This window comes from Narcine bancroftii, unplaced genomic scaffold, assembly GCF_036971445.1.
Source record: "Narcine bancroftii isolate sNarBan1 unplaced genomic scaffold, sNarBan1.hap1 Scaffold_134, whole genome shotgun sequence".
In the NCBI taxonomy this organism is placed as follows: Eukaryota; Metazoa; Chordata; class Chondrichthyes; order Torpediniformes; family Narcinidae; genus Narcine; species Narcine bancroftii.
The window spans coordinates 297,501-316,040 of record NW_027211869.1 but is presented as its reverse complement, the minus strand read 5'-3'; the positions used below and the strand labels follow the sequence as shown (position 1 = coordinate 316,040).

General features: G+C 46.4%; 2 long non-coding RNA genes across 3 annotated transcripts in view; both read left to right on the top strand.

Moving 5' to 3' along the window:
- LOC138750398 (uncharacterized) overlaps nucleotides 1–18,540 on the top strand; it is a 270,860-nt gene that overhangs the window by 193,168 nt on the left and 59,152 nt on the right. The gene's annotated exons all lie outside the window — the stretch shown is intronic.
- Nucleotides 8,159–15,095, top strand: LOC138750397 (uncharacterized). 2 transcript variants are annotated; one of them, XR_011349313.1, is made up of 2 exons: nucleotides 8,159–9,398; nucleotides 14,013–15,095. It is a non-coding gene; the product is annotated as an uncharacterized lncRNA (long non-coding RNA). The 2 variants fall into 2 exon arrangements; XR_011349312.1 differs by having other exon boundaries at nucleotides 8,159–9,451.

Here is an 18,540-nt window from a genome sequence, read left to right as displayed (position 1 = left end):
CTCTTCACCATCTTCAGGCGGTCAAAGAGCACGCGGCCAAAACGTCGCTCCTTACGTCATCACGTTAACAGCCAGACGTTCTCAAGCATGCGCAGTGCACGTCTCCCCGAGTCTCTGTGTGTGTGTGTGTGTGAGATTGTTTGTCGGGGAGTGAAGGTGATTCAGTGCAGAACCCGGAGCGGAGCGGATCTGTGGGGCTCCTGTGCTTCCGGGACTACGGGACGCTTCTCCCTGGGTCCACGCCTCGGTGCGAACTTAACCCGCTGCTCCCCCTGAGCCCGTGGCCTCACCATCTTGTTCACCCACGCTAACTTACTCTTTTGCGCCCGGGACTCAGCCGCATTGATTTATCACCAGGTCACCTACTCTCGTGCTACCGGGACAGGTCTGCATTGATTTATCCACTGGTCTCACCCACTCGTTCACCCAGGACTGGACTCCACTGATTTATACCCTGGTCACACCTTCTCGTGCACCAGGACAGGACTGCATCAATTTATCCCCTGGTCTCACTCTCTCATTCGTCCAGGACAGAACATTGATTTCTCCCCTGGTCACACTCGCTCATGCGCCTGGGATAGAACTGCATTGATTTATCCCCTGATCTCCTCCTCTCTTGCGCCTAGGTCAGGTCTGCATTGATTTATCACCAGGTCACCTACTCTCGTGCTACCGGGACAGGTCTGCATTCATTTATCCACTGGTCTCACCCACTCGTTCACCCAGGACTGGATTCCACTGATTTATACCCTGGTCACACCTTCTCGTGCACCAGGACAGGACTGCATCAATTTATCCCCTGGTCTCACTCTCTCATTCGTCCAGGACAGAACATTGATTTCTCCCCTGGTCACACCCGCTCATGCGCCTGGGATAGAACTGCATTGATTTATCCCCTGGTCTCCTACTCTCTTGCGCCTAGGTCAGGTCTGCATTGATTTATCCCCTGGTCTCCTCCTCTCTTGCGCCTAGGTCAGGTCTGCATTGATTTATCACCAGGTCACCTACTCTCGTGCTACCGGGACAGGTCTGCATTGATTTATCCACTGGTCTCACCCACTCGTTCACCCAGGACTGGATTCCACTGATTTATACCCTGGTCTCACCTTCTCGTGGACCGGGACAGGACTGCATCAATTTATCCCCTGGTCTCACTCTCTCATTCGTCCAGGACAGAACATTGATTTCTCCCCTGGTCACACTCGCTCATGCGCCTGGGATAGAACTGCATTGATTTATCCCCTGATCTCCTACTCCCTTGCGCCTAGGTCAGATCTGCATTGAATTATCACCAGGTCACCTACTCTCGTGCTACCGGGACAGGTCTGCATTGATTTATCCACTGGTCTCACCCACTCGTTCACCCAGGACTGGACTCCACTGATTTATACCCTGGTCACACCTTCTCGTGGACCGGGACAGGACTGCATCAATTTATCCCCTGGTCTCACTCTCTCATTCGTCCAGGACAGAACATTGATTTCTCCCCTGGTCACACTCGCTCATGCGCCTGGGATAGAACTGCATTGATTTATCCCCTGATCTCCTACTCCCTTGCGCCTAGGTCAGGTCTGCATTGATTTATCACCAGGTCACCTACTCTCGTGCTACCGGGACAGGTCTGCATTGATTTATCCACTGGTCTCACCCACTCGTTCACCCAGGACTGGACTCCACTGATTTATACCCTGGTCACACCTTCTCGTGGACCGGGACAGGACTGCATCAATTTATCCTCTGGTCTCACTCTCTCATTCGTCCAGGACAGAACATTGATTTCTCCCCTGGTCACACCCGCTCATGCGCCTGGGATAGAACTGCATTCAATTATCCCCTGGTCTCCTACTCTCTTGCGCCTAGGTCAGGTCTGCATTGATTTATCCCCTGGTCACACCCTCTTGTGCGCCCGGAACAAAACTGAATTGATTTATCCCCTGGTCTCACTCTCATGTTCGCCTGTGACAGGACTGCATTGATTTATTCCCAAGTCACACCCTCTTGTGCACCCAGGACAGAACTGCATTGATTTATCCCCTGGTGTTACCACTTTGTGCGTGCGGGACAGGGACTCATTGATTTATCCCCTGGTTACACACTCTCGTTCACCCGGGACAAAACTGCATTGATTTCTCCCCTGGTCACTTAAGCTCCTGCGTTGGGATAGGACTACAATCATTTATCCACTGGTCACATGCTCTCGTGCACCCTGGATATTACTGTATTGATTTATCCCTTGCTTACCTACTCTCGTGCTGCCGGGACAGAAATGCATTGATTTATCCCCTACTCTAATGCTGCCGGGGCAGAACTGCATTGGTTTATCGCCTGGTCATATATTCTCATGCGCCCGGGACAGGACTGCATTGCTTTATCCTCTCGTCTCACCCTGACATGCGCCTGGAACTGGACTGCACTGATTTATCCCCTGGTCACATCCTCTCGTGCGCCCACGACAAGACTGCATTAATTTATCCCCTGGTCTCACCCACTCGTGCGCCTGTGACAGGACTCTAACTCCCTCTTGTGTGTACCGTATAGGGCCTCATTGATTTATCCCCTGGCCATTTATGCTCCTGCGCCGGGATTGGACTAAAATAATTTATCCACTGGTCACATGCTCTAGTGTGTCCAGGACATTGCGACATTGATTTATCCCGTGGTAACGTAGACTTTTGGCCCAGGACAGGACTGCATTGGTTTATTCCCTGGTCACCTACTCTCGTGCTGCCAGGACAGAACTACATTGGTTTCTCTTTTCTTCTCTTTGGCTTGGCTTCGCGGACGAAGATTTATGGAGGGGTATGTCCACGTCTGCTGCAGGCTCGTTGGTGACTGACAAGACTGATGTGGGACAGGCAGGCGCGTTTGCAAGGGAAAATTGATTGATTGGGTTTGGGTGTTGGGTTTTCCTCCTTTGTCTTTTGTCAGTGAGGTGGGCTCTGCGGTCTTCTTCCAAGGAGGTTGCTGCCCGCCGAACTGTGAGGTGCCAAGATGCACGGTTGGAGGCAATATCAGCCCACTGGCGGTGGTCAATGTGGCAGGCACCAAGAGATTTCTTTAAGCAATCCTTGTACCTCTTCTTTGGTGCACCTCTGTCGCGGTGGCCAGTGGAGAGCTCACCATAGAACATGATCTTGGGAAGGCGATGGTCCTCCATTCTGGAGACGTGACCCACCCAGCGCAGTTGAGTCTTCAGCAGCATGGATTCGATGCTTGCGGATTCTGCCAGCTCGAGTACTTCAATATTGGTGATGAAGTCATTCCTATGAATGTTGAGGATGGAGCGGAGACAGCGCTGATGGAAGTGTTCTAGGAGCCATAGGTGATGCCGGTAGAAGACCCATGATTCAGAGCCGAACAGGAGCATGGGTATGACAACAGCTCTGTACATGCTGATCTTTGTGTGTTTCTTCAGGTGGTTGTTTTTACAAACTCTTTTGTGTAGTCTTCCAAAGGCGCTATATGCCTTGGTGAGTCTGTTGTCTATCTCTTTGTAGATCCTTGCATCAGATGAAATGGTGCAGCCGAGGTAGATAAACTGGTTGACTGTTTTGAGTTCAGTGTGCCCAATGGAGATGTAGGGGGGCTGGTGGTCATGGTGGGGAGCTGGCTGATGGAGGACCTCAGTTTTCATCAGACTGACTTCCAGTCCAAACATTTTGGCAGTTTCCGCAAAACAGGACATCATGCGCTGCAGAGCTGGCTCTGAATGTGCAACATTGGTTTATCGCCTGATCATATACTCCGGTGCGTCCAGAACAGGGTTGCATTGCTTTATCACCTGGTCTCACCCTGTCATACACCTGGGACTGGACTGCATTGATATTATTATCTGGTCACCTACTCTCGTGCTTCCAGAACACAACTGCGTTGATTAAATCCCTGATTATTCCTCCTTGTGTGCGTGGGACCAGACTGCATTGATCTAGCCCCTGATCACCTACTCTCATGTGCCCAGGACAAAACTGCATTGATTTATCCCCTGGTCACACCCTCTCATGGTGCCGGGACAGGACTGTATTGATTTATCCTCTGGTCTCCATCTGTCCTCTGCCCGGGGCATGACTGCATGTATTATCGCCTGATCACACCATCTTGTGCACCAGGGACAGGACTGCATCGGTTTATCCCCTGGTCACACCCTCTCGTCCACCCGGGACAGAACTGCATTGATTTCTTCCCTGATCTCACTCTCATGTTGACCTGTGGCAGGACTGCAGTGATTTATCCACTGGTCACATCCTCTTGTGCGCCCTTGGCAGGACTTCGTTGATTTATACACTGGTCTGACCCTCTTGTGCACAACGCCACTGATTTATCCCCTGGTCACCTACTCTCGTGCACCCGGGACAAAACTGCATTGATTTATCCCCTGGTCACTTGCGCTCCTGCGCCAAGATAGGAACACAATCATTTATCCATTGGTCACATGCTCTCACTCACCCGGGATAGTACTCTATTGACTGATCCCGTGCTAACGTACACTTTTGCGCCCAGGACAGGACTGCATTGATTTATCACCAGGTCACCTACTCTCGTACGCCCAGGACAGGACTGTATTGATTTATACGCTGGGCACACCCTCTCATGCGTCTGGGATAGAACTGCATTGATTTATCCCCTGTTCTCCTACTCTCGTGCACCTAGCTAAGAAAGGTCTGCATCGTTTTATGCCCTGGTCTCACACTCTCGTGCACCCAGGACAGGACTGCATTGTTTTATCCCCTGGTCACACCCTCTCATGTTCCCAGAACATGGCTGCATTGATTTATCCCCTGGTCACACCCTCTCATGTGCCCAGAACAGGGCTGCATTGATTTATCTCCTGGTCTCACCCTCTCGTTCACCCGGAACCTGACTGCATAGATTTATCCCCTGGTCACATAATCTCGTGAGCCTAGGACAGGACCTCATGGATTTCTCTCCTGGTTTCACCCTCTTGTAAGCCCGGGACAGGACTGCATGGATTTATCCTTTAATCACCTACTCTCGTGCTGTCAGGACAGGACTGCATTGATTTATACCCTGGTCTCCTACTCTCGTGCACCTGGGTCTGAACTGCATTGATTTATCCCCAAGTCACACCCTCCCATGCACTCTTGATAGGACTGGGTTGATTTATACCCTGGTCAAACCTTCTCATGCGTCCAGGACAGGAATGCGTTGATTCATCCCCTTGTCACCAACACTTGTCGACCGAGACCTGCCTGCATTAGTTTATCGCCTGGTCACACCCTCTCATACGCCCCAGACATGATTGTATTGAGTTATCGCCTGGTCACACCCACTCGTGCGCCCGCAGACGCTCCTGTGCCGGGATTGGACTTCATTGTTTTATGCCCTGGTCTCACTCTCATGTTTGCCTGTGACAGGACTGCACTGATTTATCCCCTGGTCACTTACTCTCATGCGCTCAGGACAAAACATCATTGATTTATCCACTGGACACACCTTCTTGTGCACCCGGGGCAGGATTGCATTGATTCATCCCCTGGTCACCTGCTTTTGGGGGCCCCGGACAGGACTGCATTGGTTTATCAGTTGGTCTCCACCTGACGTGTGCCCGGGGCATGACTACATTGATTAATCCCCTGGTGTCACTCTCATGTTTGTCTGTGACAGGACTGCATTGATTTATCCCCTGGTCATCAACTCTTGTCCTTCCAGAACAGGACTGCAACTACTCTCCTGTCTGATTCATTTTTCTCGACATATATCCTTTACGTGAGTGACGCGAGGACTACTTGGGAAACTACTCCCAGTGCAGTAATTTCTCTCTTCTTATTTCTGACTGCCAGACAATGCCTCGAAGTTGACACTCATCCTCCATTACAAACCTTGACATTCAATGCTAAACCCCATCATGTCCCACCCTAAGTATTCCTTACAAAATTTGTTACCTGTATCAGCCAATCCAATCCCCCTGACAGCCAATACTCAGTAAAATCCACAACATCATAACTCCATGCACAACCACATGTTCTAAGGTGATAACATTAATCTCGTTTATCCATGTAATCGTTTTACATATTTTAGCAACAACTGATGTCAATCTCAAAAATGCTTTTTGAAATCTTGTCAATCTGAATTCTAGACCCATTTTTTAATGTTACCTAACAAATGTAATAATGGATCCGACAGTATTCTAATCTTAAAATATGTTCTAATAACTCATTAAGTCACATCCAAAAAGATTTTTACCATATCGCATGACCAAGTAGAATGTAAAATACAATGAACGTCCTTCCGATATCTAAAAAACATAAATCTGAAGAAGATAAATTACATCCCTTTAATATTTCTGGAGCTAAATATAATTGATGCATAAGATTATACTAAACCTACACTACATGATACCTATACTAAATTTATATCTTACATTAATAATCTTACTCATACAATGTTTGCACAAAATCCTCCAATCATCTTGAATTTTCACAATTCCTAAATGCTTTTCCCATTTTATCCTAGATTTATGAGAGTCTGGTTTCAACATTTTATTCTGCAATAACAAATACATTTCAGATATAAATCTCTTCTTAGCACCTTCTATAAGTCAAGTTTCAAATTGAGAATGTCGAGTCATCCTCAAAGTATATCTAAAATTATCCAATAATAAAGCCATTACTTGATTATAACAAAAAAGGGTATTTGACTGGATTTCATATTTCTCTTTCATTCTATGAAAAGATATAAAATAACCTCCTTCTAAATAATCCTGTACAGTTTTATTTCTTTTTGATCCCATAATTTCAAAATTTGATAATTAAGTGTAAACGGGAAAAGTTTATTCTGATCTCGAGGTGATTTACACAAAATTTTCTCGTGTACCTATTTGTTTATTTATCATTGTCCATAATTCCATCAAATGTATTAAAAGAGGTGCCGTATACTGATGCAACAATTTAGAATTCCATTTATAAATAAATTGATCCATCTTCTTCTCAGGAATCCAGGATAATTCAATATTCGCCCATACCAATTAATATCCCAAATCAAACGTCCATTAATATACTTGAATTGTGCTGCCTTATAATAAGTTTGAAAATTCGGGAACTGTAAACATCCTAACACATATTTACAAGTCAATTTTTGTAAAGATACTCTTGACATCTTATCTTCCACAAAAATATTCTTATAATAAAAATCAAATCCTTAATTACTTTTAGGAAATTTGCACGGAATAGCCTGAAAAAGATATATTGTAGTCTAGGAAAGATGTTCAACTTAATATAATTTACTATGCTTATTAACGTTATCGGTAAAACATGCCATCGATTTAAATCATTTTTTTCTATAAAATAAAGGTGGATATTTTAATTCCTATAAATGTTTAAAATCAGCTTTTCAAATTTAACTCCCAAATACTTAATTTGATCCATCTTCATTTAACGACACCTTTACAAGAAGTATAATCTGCCTCAATGACATAATTTCACTTTTATTCCATATTAATTTTATAACCTGATTTTTCTCCTTATTTTTCTAATTTATTATATAACTGTTTTTAAGGTGTCTGAGGTTCTGCTAAATATATCTGAAGTGCCAGTTGATGAAGTAGTCAAAGACGATGAGGTCAAACAACAATCATGGCTTCTATTAGCAGAAACTAATGGTACAATAATGAAAGACAATGGGTGCAGACACAGTTATACCCAAGGGGAGTGTCCTTAACAGTCGAGATAATGCACAGCCAATGTTAGTACAGCAAGGCTAGCTGAAGGGAAGCCAGACAGCTTAGCAGAAATTCACCAAGTATCTCCCCCGGCAGAAGAAGGATTAAAATCAAAAGGACAGCTAATAGTTAAAACTTAAGCAAGACATACATGGATACCATATTTTGCATTGAGAATTTTCTGACTTCTAGCAAAGCAATCGAAATATAATGAGATGTTTTATAAATACTGCAGCCTCTCAGATTGTTTACGAATTCTAGTTGATTTTCTCAGAGGAACAGGTGCAGGTCTTGTACGCTTTGCAACCTTGAAAACTGATACAGGTCCTGGGTCTGTAGTGTGGGAAGGTTGGACTTCTGTACCCACTCCAGAATCGATAACGAGGCAGTGGAGCCTCAGTATGGCCATCTGAATGCTTACTAGGTGTCATGGGCTGGGGGGGGGGGGGGGGGTGGGAGGGGGGTGAGTCCAATCTCTCAGACTCTGAATAGGGACGTGAGGAAGGGGCGAACCAGGCCAGGCCAAATCTCTTAGGGGTACAGTGTCAGTGCTCCCATCTGGGAATTTAACATGAGCATAAATGGGTTTAGCATGAAATGGTTGGCAAGAGGAGCCGTTTTACGCGTCCGAGCTTGGCTCTTCAGCAGCACGGTGCCAAGCTCAGATAAACAGGCTGGCCAGTCCATCACAGTTCCTGACTTCCTAAGAAAAACAAACATGCATTCTTGAGTTGTTTGATTTGTTGCAGTACACAATAAGGACGAATGGAATGTAGCGGCTCATGCAGCACCTCCTGCCACCGGGTAACAGGATAACTATGTGTCTTTAACACAAGGTTAACAGTCTTCCAGACTGTAGCGTTAGCCCTTTCGACCTGCCCATTGCCCTGTGGGTTGTAGCGCGTGGTACGACTGGTGGCAATCCCCTTTTGTAGCAGGGCTTGGCGCAGCACAGCGCTCATGAATGCTGAACCTCTGTCTGTATGAAAGTAATTGGGAAAACCAAAAGCACTGAAAATTCTGTCAAGTGCCTTAATGACGGACGCTGACGAAACGTCATGTGAGGCTATTGCGAAGGGAAACTGTTATAGATAGAGAATTTGGGTTAAAAAGGGTTTAAGTTAAAATGTGATGATTAGTCATAAAAGGGGGCTAACCACTGGAGTTTAGCTGGAAAATGTTACAAAAGACTTGCAACAGATTTAACTACAGAGAGACATGCAGGAGCCAAAGATTGATAAAGAGTGAAAAACAGAATTTGGTGTGAGCGGAGGTCATGAATGATCGTGGTGTGCGTGACTAACAGTAATCAGGATGATTCTGCAAAAACTAACCAATTACAGCAGTGTAGTGGAGATGCCGAAGGACAAGCAAATTGTATAAAAAACAATGCACTGTATGTATCAGGGCTCGACTTGGCAAGAAGCCGGTTGAGTCCAACTCTGCAGACTTGAGAATAAAGCTTGTCGTGTCACCGATCTTAAAGAGACTCATTTGTGAGAATTTGTGTTTCTGACAATTTGGGGGTTCGTCCGGGATCTACACTCCGGCCGTGGGGGGAGGCGAGAAAGGGGGACGTCGGAGGTGGTGCACCCCGGTGAGTTCAGCGGCTCCTAGTCCCTTGCTCGTCGCCTCGGGCGGCTTGAGCGAGTGGTATCCGGACAAGGTGACACGACAAGATGAAAAGGAGAGGGGTGATGGTTCAATCCCCAGGAAGACACCGGTAAGTGACGACTTACGATTGTGGTGTGGGGATTGACGGACGAGACCACCCAGGTAACAGTCATGATGGAGTAAAAATATAAATAAGGTGTAAAGAGGGTGGCGTGAGGACCCCGTCGTGGGACCTTAGGGTAGACCCCAGGGAAACCTTGGCGGGAACCGAAGGAGGGATAGTACCTCCGACGAGGCGACCGAGATGAAAGGGAGTAGGGTCCCGAAAACGAAGGGGGTCCTCAGCCACGATAAACGGATCTAGGCGGGAAAATGGGAGGAACAAAGTCTAAGGGCTCGTCTGAGGGATCGGGACTTTTCCCGGGGGTTCCCCCTGACAGCCCTTTGGGGAGAATGTTTGAAAATTGGGATAGTAGACGATATCGAGACAAAGACAAGAGAAAGATGATTCAATATTGTCTCCTTTGGTCGAAACAGCCTATTAAAGGTTCCTCGGTCTGGTGGCCGAAATTCGGATCCGACGAGGATTGGGTTAGACAAGCATTAAACATATATGTAAACTCGAGACCAAAGGTGAATCAAGAAGAGTCAGCGTATGCATTTTGTTGGGTTCCCTGGCCAGGATCCTTAACAAAATGTTTTAAATTGGGGGTAGCGGGAGAAAAGAAGTGGGAACCTTTGGACAACCTCCCCCCTCCTTATGTTCCCCAGGCACCCACGGTGCCCTATGGAAACTTGCTGCTGGAGGGAGAAGGAAATGAAAAGTCTGTTGGAAGATCCCATGGGACTGGCCGAACAGTTCGACCAGTTCCTGGGACCAAACACATATACCTGGGAAGAGATGCATGCAATAATGGGAACATTATTCTCACCCCAGGAGAGGCAGATGATTCGACAGGCTGCCCTCCTTATGTGGGAACGTGAACAACCTGGGGACCCCAGACCCCATGAACAAAAATATCCCCTGAATGAACCCAGGTGGGACAAACGAACACCCAAGGGATTGACAAATATGAGACACTACAGAGAGTGGACGATTAAAGGGATACGGGAGGCTGTGCCAAAGGGTCACAATTTTGCCAAGGCATTTGGGAACCACCAGGGGAAAGATGAGTCCCCTACTGATTTCTTGGAGAGGGTGAGAAAGAATGTCCAACAGTATGCGGGTGTGGACCCTAGTACACCAATGGGTGAACAGCTTATTCGAATCGAATTTGTGTCCAAATCGTGGTTGGACATTAGGAAGAAACTAGAAAAGGAGGAGGACTGGAATGAAAAACCCTTGAGCAACCTGTTAAAAAAGGCACAAAGGGTATATGTGCAGAGGGAAGAGGAAGAGGGCAGCGAAGATTATGGTACAGACTATCCGGCAGGTAAATGCCGGGTCTAGAGAGGAAAGGAGACAAAACCCCCCTTTAAGCAACCCAAGAAATCCAAGAGAGTGAAGACCCAGGTGACCCGCTAAGTGCTATTACTGTAACGAGGAAGGACACTTCAAGAGGGAATGCCCCCGATATAGGAGGGAAGTGCGGACCCTCGAACTCATGGAAGAAGATTAGGGGGGTCAGGGGTTCTGGGTGTTGGGGACCAAGTATAAGAGGGAACCCCTGGTAAAACTGAAAATTGGTCCCCAGGAAGAAGAGGTGGTGTTTATGGTGGACACGGGAGCGGAACAAAGTAATATAATAACTGTGCCAACTGGGACCAAGCCTGTAAAAAGCAATTTGAAAATTTCTGGGATAGAAGGGGCTCCCAGGACTGTATCGATAATTCCCCAAGTGACAGTAAGGCTGGAAGGGAGAGATGGGGTACAGGACCTCTTGTTGTTACCGTCGGCCGGATTTAACCTCTTAGGAAGAGATATACAGGCTCTCCTAGGTCTGGGTGCTCTCCCCGTGGACGGAGAAGTGCGGGTCCACCTCTGTGTTCTGAAGGAGGAAGACGAACGGCAGATTGACGAGAGAGTCTGGTATAAGAAGGGAAATCGAGGAGGTCTGGACATCCCACCTTTACATGTCACATTAATACCAGGTCATCAGCCAGTAAGGAAACGTCAGTATCCTATTTCTTTGGAAGGGAGGAAGGGGCTACAGCCGGTAATCGAGACCCTGATACGGGACGGACTATTGGAGGAATGTATGTCACCCTATAACACCCCCATACTCCCAGTGAAGAGACCGGATGGATCCTATGGAGGCCCCAGCAAAATTTGAACTCGCGACCCCTGGTTTAGAAGAGGGAAGTAGAGATATGTTCGCGTTTGAATGGGAGAATCCATGGACAGGTAGACGGAGGCAGCTTCGGTGGACCGTATTGCCCCAAGGGTTCACTGAATCTCCGAATCTGTTTGGACAAATGCTAGAACAGATCTTGGCGGACTATCCACGGTCCAATGACTCCCAATTGATGCAGTATGTGGATGATCTGCTGTTATCAGGGCCCAAGGAACAAGAAATGAGGGGAGATACAATTAGACTCTTGAACTATCTCGGGAAAAAGGGTCTGCGAGTGTCCAGGAACAAGTTACAGTTCGTTGAGAGGACTGTGGTGTACCTGGGACACCAGATAAGTAAAGGACAGAAATGGATTACCCCTGAAAGGATTGCGGGAATCACCAGAATGCCGTTACCCCGTAATAAGAAGGAAATAAGACAATTCCTGGGGCTCTTAGGTTACTGCAGGTTATGGATAGAGGACTACTCGGCGTTGGTGAAGTTTATGTATGAAAAGCTGACAAATGAGGATGAACCTCCATTGAAATGGACCTAGGAGGAGAAGGGATGGTTTGAGGACCTGAAGCATCGCCTGACGCGGGCCCCGGTACTCACTCTGCCCTCTTTGAAGCAACCTTTCCAGCTATTCGTCACCCATAATCAAGGAACAGCTGTGGGGGTTCTGACGCAGGAAAAAGGCGGCCAGCGACACCCAGTGGCCTTCCTGTCCAAAATGATGGACCCAGTGTCTCGTGGATGGCCGACGTGCATCCAGGGAGTAGCGACTGCTGCTCTGTTGGTGGAGGAGGCACGCAAACTCACTTTTGGAGGAAGGATGATTGTGTACACCCCCCACTCCGTGAGTGTTCTATTAGCACAAACCGCCCATCGATGGCTGACTGATTCCCGCATATTAAAGTACGAGACCATTTTAATAGTCGGAAAAGACCTACAGTTTACTAAGAATAATAGTTGCAACCCAGCTCAGTTTTTATACGGCGGTGAAACAGGGGAAGAAGTGGAGCACGACTGTGTCGAGTTGACAGATCTCCAGACCAAGACCCGAGAGGACCTTCGCGATACCCCCCTGGGAGAGGGATATGAATTCTACATTGACGGCTCCGCCAGATGTGTTGACGGAATGAGGAGAAGCGGGTATGCCATAATAGAAGGAGATGCTTGGGAAGTGGTAGAATCTGCGAGGCTGCCCGGAAGCTGGTCGGCACAGTCCTGCGAACTATATGCCTTGCAGAGGGCCCTCAGAGTACTGGCAGAGAAAACTGGGACAATTTACATTGATTCCAAATACGCATGCGGGGTAGTGCATACCTTTGGTAAGATCTGGAAGGAGTGCGGTCTGATTACATCAAGAGGGAAGGAGTTGGCACACGAACAGATGATTACTCTGACCCTGGAAGCCCTGACATTACCCCGGGAAATAGCAGTGGTCTACATACCAGGCCATCAGAGAGGAGATACCCCGACCGCGATTGGGAACAGACGGGCTGATGAAGAGGCCAAAAGGGCGGCCATGCAACGGGAAGTCCGCTTGCTGACCTTAATCCCAGTAAGACCAGGTATAGAAAAGGCTCCCATTTTCACTGCTAAGGAAGAAACGGACATGGCTCAGCTGGGCGCATGCCGACTGCCGGATGGAACATGGAAGACCCCAGATGGAAGAATGGTTCTAAATAAGGAAATAACTCGCAATATTTTAAAACACCTGCATCATCAGAGCCACTGGGGCACCCAGGCCTTGTGCGACACAGTGCTTCGAGACTATGTGTGTAAGGGGATCTACACTTTGGCCCAACAGGAAGTGCAGAACTGCCACATCTGCACAAGAATTAATAAGAAGGTAATGAGGACGGGCACCGTGGGAGGTTAACCGTTGGCAATACGCCCCTTCCAAAGAATCCAGATCGACTTCACGGAGTTACCTCAGGTCCAAAGGTGGAAGTATCTGTTGGTGATGGTAGATCACTTTACCCGATGGGTGGAAGCCTTCCCAGCAGTGAATGCCTCCACGGTAGCTCGCCTCCTCCTAGAGCATGTGATCCCCAGATATGGCATAATGAATTCTATAGACTCGGACAGGGGTCCACACTTTTGCTCCAAAGTTCACCAATTGATTTGTGATGCCCTGCAAGTCTCTTGGAAACTGCATACCCCTTGGCATCCGCAAAGCTCAGGGAGGGTTGAGCGTATGAATGGAACCCTAAAGACGCAGTTGACAAAATTAATGGTGGAGACTAAAATGCCTTGGATAAAGTGTCTGCCCCTGGCCTTATTGAGAATTCGTACTGCCCCACGCAGGGATGTGGGGGTGTCCCCTTATGAGATGATGTTTGGGCTTCCCTTCTGGAGTAAAGTTGAGGGGTGTCCCACCTTGGGGGAAGGGGATATTTTTGTTAGGAACTATTTACAGGCACTGTCACGCTCTCTTACAGATTGATGGAAGAGGGGACTATTGACACAAACACCGCCCTTAGACTTCTCTCTACACAAGGTGGAACCGGGAGACTGGATCCTCATCAAGACCTGGAAAACCGAAAGACTCCAGCCACAGTGGGAAGGTCCATTCCAAGTTCTCTTGACTACAGAGGCTGCAGTGCGAACAAGAGAGAGGGGGTGGACGCACGCTTCCAGATTTAAGGGACCTGTAGAGGCGCCTCAGGACCTGGGGACAGTCCTCTTACTTTGCGACTTCGCAGGAGGACTTGATTGACAATGTTATTGTTATATGCTTTGGTTTTTCTTGGTTTGCCTCTGTCTTTGTCAGGTCTGAAGTGTAAGAGGTGCAGAGACACAGTAGTCCTTTTTCAGGACCGCACTTGGGAAAGACAGGAGGGTAGTTTCATTTCCCATACCTCAGTTTCTAAGAAATGCTGGGCAGACAACACCACCCAACATCCATATACCCCTTGTACGGAGCACGAGGGAAGTAGTGTGAGTTATTATATACAGATTCCTAATCGCACTCCTTTCCCTTTAACGGTTGGCCTGATAGCAGAAGATGGTTCTCTTCCCTGGGTTAAGATCCCCATTCAGCAATAGAAAGAAAGGGGTGGATGTTATAGATAGAGAATTTGGGTTAAAAAGGGTTTAAGTTAAAATGTGATGATTAGTCATAAAAGGGGGCTAACCACTGGAGTTTAGCTGGAAAATGTTACAAAAGACTTGCAACAGATTTAACGACAGAGAGACATGCAGGAGCCAAAGATTGATAAAGAGTGAAAAACAGAATTTGGTGTGAGCAGAGACTTGCAGCTGCTTTGCAAAACAAACAAGTGACTCTCTACAGCAACCATATTTCGACTATCATCCAAGAATTGTTTTCCCTTCGGCTAACAGTAATCAGGATGATTCTGCAAAAACTAACCAATTAAAGCAGTGTAGTGGAGATGCCGAAGGACAAGCAAATTGTATAAAAAACAATGCACTGTATGTATCAGGGCTCGACTTGGCAAGAAGCCGGTTGAGTCCAACTCTGCAGACTTGAGAATAAAGCTTGTCCTGTCACCGATCTTAAAGAGACTCATTTGTGAGAATTTGTGTTTCTGACTGTATTCGTCGATTACAGTTAGGAAATATACATATTTGTTGTTTGAAGGTAGCGGCCCTTTAAAATCCAAGCTAATCCTCTCAAAAGGTTGGGTTGCCTTGATGAGAGTGGCCTCTGGGATATTGATTACGGATTTTTCCTTGAGCTTTACTCCCACAGCCTTTCCTGTAAAAGGATAAAGGCACAAGCCAACGGAGGTTTGAATCCGTGGTTACCTAGCCCCATGTGCTCGGAACTGCTCGGTCGAACATAAGAATTGTGCCACTCGTGAAGGACAGGTGTTGGGCTTGGTGTTCAGAGGTTGTCTGAGGCACACGCCAGAAAGAGCATTGTGTCGCTGTGGTCACTCGTCCCCACTCCCACCCTTCGGCTCTAACAAACCAGAGGCCAGAGATGGGAATCCGAAGATAATCCACCTTTTTCTCTTTAGCCGCAGGCGAGATTTGCGCTCTGCTGGGTGACTCCTCTGTTCCCTCTAAGGTTTTGGTGCTAAATGGATGTGCGCATTGAACCTTTTTTCAAGCCAGGTTTCGGGCGACCTATAGCTCATGGCTTATCAAGGTCTATGACATGTTTTAATAAAATACAAGTATGATTTCATTCTCCGAAGTGGAGAATAAAGCGGAGCGGCCAGTTGAGAGAGCTCAGGGTGTGGTAAGAAATTGAGGCTTGGACTCACGAGGCTTCGACCAGTAGTTGCTGAGGGCGTGCATGTGCCCAGAGAGTTTAGGTCATATATGGATTTAATTTCGGAAGAGTTAATGGAGAGAGGAGCAAGGGCAGTGGGATTCTCCGATTGCAGGCTGAGGTTAATATGGGGATAGCAAAATTGACTAAGATAAATACATATGCAAGATGTGCATCAGTTGCAGCTCTTGGGAGAACGAGCTGGGGAACTGGAGCTGGTGCCGGATGAACTCGGAGAAATCATGAGCTATAAGGAAGGAGTGGTAGAGAGGAGAATCAGGATGAAATTCACCCCAAATATCGGGATACAGGTTAGGAGAGGGACGTTGAATAGGCAGACAGTCCAGAACACCTATGTGGCCATTCTCCTCAACAATAACTATACTATTTTGGATATTGTTGGGGGAATGATCTATTAGCGACTGGTTGGAGTTGTCACGTCTCCAGAGCCCTTTGACTCCGAAGGGATGTCGGGAGAAGAGGAGATCTACGGTAAATCGGACACGTCGGACAAGCGCAGTCGATAGGATGTTCTGTGAAAGGAACCGAGGCTCCGATGGTATGGATGAAGTACTGGATAGGGCGAATGCGGGGTTAGGAAAGAAGAATCTCAAGGGTGGTAATCGCTGGATTACATCCTGTGCAACGCGCCAGAGAGGGAAGGAAAATAAAGTGACAGATGAATGCATGGAAAATGTTTGTGCAGGGGCACGTTTTCAAATTTGTCGATATTTTGGATCTATTCTGTGGAAGATTTGACTTTTAAAAAAGGCCGGGCTGCACCAAAACTTGAAAGTGACCAATATTGAGGCGGGTAGGTTTGTTAGAGTTGGAGGGGAGGTTTTTAACGAGCATGACAAGGGTGCGGGAACGATAACTTGTGAACATAAATTAGGGAAGAAATGAAAAAAAGGTATGATACTTTGGTCAGGATTTTGTGAGGAAAACATAAAAGTGGCAAGAGGGTTCGAAATGAGTCTGTGTCAACACTTGGAGTACAAGGGATACAAAGATGGTCTTGGAGCCTGGATCAGTATGTGAAATTACGATTTCGTGGCTGTTAGACTTGGCTGGCGGAAAAGGAGAAATGGTTGATGAAGGTAATGGGCATTAGATGTTATATAGGTAATGGGATGAGAGGTGGGAGAAGTGGAATAGCGCTAGTGATGGGCAGCTCACCCTTTTTGAAAGGGAGAAGGCTACAGAAGTCGTGTCAACTGAGTTGGTAGGAATTTAATTTAGAAAAAAGGACGGTAGTAATCACCATGCTGAGAGTAGGTTATAGACTGCCAAATAGCCCTCGAAACATAGATAAGCAGGCAGATGTTGGAATGGTGCAGGACAAACTGGGTTATAGCTATGTTTTGTAATGAAATACATATTTGGAAGAGAAATTGGTAAAATTAGAGTTGGTTGAATAGATTTTAAAAAGATCTTATTTGAAATATTGAAGAATTCATATTCAGTGGACTTTACAGAAACTATGGAGAATGCTATGCACATTTCACAAATAGGTGCTAATTGAAATGACGTCATAAAATGAATAGACAATTGTCTCGGAGACACTGGCTGTTTACAAGGCTTCTGACCTTTCTTCTAAGTGCTCACAGAAATGTCACTTCTTGGTTTTGTTTACCTTAGCCAACAGCTTGACCAAGAAGGATAACTCCTGTTGTTTACTGAAGAAGGAGGGGGTTTTGTGGCAAGTGAGAGAGTCACATGGGCTTTCTGGCAGCTGGAAGTTGGAGAGAAAGGGAGGGGAAACAAGCTTTCTCAGCTTGAGTGTTTGACACTGAAGGGAGCTGAACAGTGTAAGCCAGGAATGTTGTTGAAACAGAAAGCTCCAGAGTGGTGGATGGCAGGAAGTGCTACCTGTTTGATATTTCTCTTGGAATAAGTGAAACAGAAAGGAAATCTGTGCTAGCTGGAAATAAAGAGGTTATCATCTGGACAACCCTCATGGGGATAGTTTTGTCAGCAAGATATTGTGGTGACTTATGTGGTACCTCAGTTGTGGAATTCCTGGAACAACAAATCTCTCTCTGAAATCCCTACGAGAACCTTCCTGAGCAGTAAACATGTACCTTTCCAGCACCAAAGCCTGGTGAACTTTATATATTTTAAATTCTGTCCACTGTATATGAATTGCCTGCAACCAGAGATCTTTGAAGAATGAGAAATGAGATTGAACTGTGAACCAAAGACCTTTTCATAAATTTACACACACATCACGTACATGTGTGCTTAGAATGAGAAGTGGGTTACGTTGGGTTAGTTAAGTAAATAGAGATAAGTTCATGTTCGATTCTATTTTAATGTTTAAAGTTAATTAAAACTACCTTTGTTTAAATAACCATTTGTCGTGTTGAATATCTATTGCTGCTTGGTTTTGGGCTCATAACATTTTATGGGGGATCTTCCAGTCAATTAAACAGGAGGTTTGTGGGTTATTAGTCAATTTGGCTTTTATTCCAAGCTAATTTAAAGCTTGAGTGTGTTGATATTTTTTTGTCAGACCCATCACCTGCAGAGCTAAAGAGCAGGAGAAAAGAAGAACTGATGTTTATTTCTAAGGCATTAAAACTGACTGAAGCTAAACATTGGATGAGGAAAGTACAAATTCAGAGGATTATCATGAAATATTATTAGATGAGAGTAAATTTGTTCTGAAAAACTTAGAAGATTTTCCAGAGGATACATCTGGTGAGTTGCAATTGGAATTGTGA